Genomic DNA, 2560 nt, shown 5'->3' with positions numbered 1-2560 from the left:
GCTCCGGGCTTCTTCCTCCATCTGTCTAACCCAGGGAGGTGCTGCGAGGCTGAATGGCATGTCCTGATGTCTAGCCTGCTGTTGGCATGTCACCTTGTGTCTCATGGCTCTCCATCCATGAGTGAATGGCTTTGGCTTCACACATTCAATACACAAATACATCTGGCCTGTCTATCTGGGGCGGGTCCTGAGGCAGGTCCTGAACCAGGCACTAGGGGGACACAACCCCCACAGGACTCATAGCCCCTGCCCCTAGAGAGGAGGATGGTCCTCCAGGAGTGAGGTGTCAAATGACTGAGGTGTGTTCTGTTGTCAAAGTTCACAAACTTGGGCTGGGGATATAGCTCAGTTGGTAGAGTGCTTATCTCACATGTACAAGGCCCTGGGTTCAACCCCCAGCACCACACACAAAAAAAGTTTACAATCTTGGTCAGACCAAATGACACAGTTGTGCTGGCCAGTTTCACAGGAGACTGCAAGCCAGATGCCCGTATACTTCAGATAAGTGAGATTCAGGAGCCAGACACTCAAGTGTCCTGTCCAGAACCTAGTCTTCCTTCAGTCCTGGTTCCTGGCAAACCAGTGTTCTTGATGACTGGTGATTGGAATACTCCTTGGTGAGGCAGGGAATTAGTGAAAGAGGGAACCGCAGGTATCCCATTTGTGATCATTTTGGAGTCATGGATTCCTTTGAGAATTTGAGGAAAAGTTTGATTCTGTCCTAAGAAAAAAGATAACCTCTAATTTTTTAAATTGTGTGATTATATTTTTTCCATATTTTATATTGATTAATTATATATAATGGTGGGATTCCTTGTTACATATTTGTTCATGGACACAATATAACAATATCATTTGTCCAATATCATTCCCCAATATTCCCCCCACCCCCACTACCTCGTGTGATTTTTGCACATGGTGTGTGTCAGGGGGCAGCATTCATTAGTTGACCCCTGGCCTTGTTTCATTCAGGCTAAGCCACATTGGGATAAACAACCTCAGTCCACTAAAGACTAGTTTTAATTCTTTGAATAATATTTCATAATTTTTGTCATGTATGCATATACTGTTATTTCCTTTTTTCATTAAATCAACTCTTTTTTTTTTTTTTTTTGTACCAGGGATTGAATTCAGGGGCGTTTGATCACTGAGCCATATCCCTATCCATTTTTTGAATTTTGTTAAGAGACAGGGTCTTGCTGAGTTACTTAGGATGGCTCACTGTGTTGCTGAGGCTGGCTTTCAACTCAGGATCCTCCTGCCTCAGCCTCCCATGCTGCTGGGATTACAGGTGTGTGCCACCACGACCAGCACATCGGCTCGTTTTTATTTAAATAAAAATTAAGACATCCTATTGCCATATATTAAAAAAAAACAACAAAACTTGCATTTAGGGGCTGGAGTGTGGCTCAGTGATGGAGTGCTAATCTAGCATCAGCAAGGCAACCCCACCAAAAAATAATTAAACTGGGGCTGGGGTGGAAGCTCATCAGTGGAGCACTTGCCTAACACTTGTGAGACACTGGGTTCAATCCTCAGCACCACATAAAAAAATGAAGTTATAAAAAATAAAAAAGAAAACAGCATTTAAATGCCACGCACAGAAAGCAATGGAAAAGTGACCAAAGCAGAATATTATTAACTTTAGAATAATTAAGTCTAAGTACTGAACATAATTATCCTAGCTTGTTCAGACCTGCAAAGACGTATTCCTCAGGGAGAAGAGGGACCAGTCAGAAATAACAGGACCCTCCCCTGTAAGTGACTTCAAGACTGCTCTGATGAGGACAAGCAACGGCGATGCTAACAACATGCAAACCTGGTGGCGGAGGGCACAGCTCTGAGCCTGCTCCTCAGCTGGCCTCGTCCTCTGTTCTTCCCTGTGGCCTCCTGGGTTTAGGGTGGAGTAGGACATGGACCCACGAGGGCTGGCCCTGTGCTCACCCCACATGCAACCTATGGGGAGAGAAGCATCAAAAGTAGGGCAATAACAGAGACTGGCAGGTTGTCAGAGGAGGAGGGTGTTGGAGCGTGAGAAGAGGGATGTCTGGCCTAAGCTGGGCCTTGCCGGGGGCAAGGCCATGTCCCCTCCCACTTCCATTCACCTAAGCAAGCATAGAGCTCACAGGGTGCTAGGGGCTGGCAAGGCAAAGGCTGCCAAGACAGTTAGGACCTCTAGAAGCTCTGGATCTGGTGAAGGGAGACAGTCTCCAAAGAGGAAATCAAGGAGGAACCAACTGACTGGAGGGACAGAGACTATCCAGAGGGGCTCGGCTTGGCCTGGACTTCCCACCCACCCCACCCCCACCCTTCTGCCAGCAGGTTCAGTTTTGAGGGTTTGAGTCCCCAGGTCAGCTGCCTATAATTTACTCCTGTGTGTCAGGGAGTACCACTATAGTAGTCCCCCTCACCCTCAAAGGGTACGTTCCAAGACCCCCAGTGATGCCTAAAATGGCAGACAGTGCTGAACCCTGTATAACCACACTCTTTTCCTATATATAAAATACTCAAGATAATGTTTAATTTATGTATTAGTCCCAGTAAGAGATTAACAACTGTA

This window comes from Callospermophilus lateralis, chromosome 1 (genome assembly GCF_048772815.1).
Source record: "Callospermophilus lateralis isolate mCalLat2 chromosome 1, mCalLat2.hap1, whole genome shotgun sequence".
NCBI lineage: Eukaryota > Metazoa > Chordata > Mammalia > Rodentia > Sciuridae > Callospermophilus > Callospermophilus lateralis.
Note: the sequence above shows the minus strand (reverse complement) of the source record.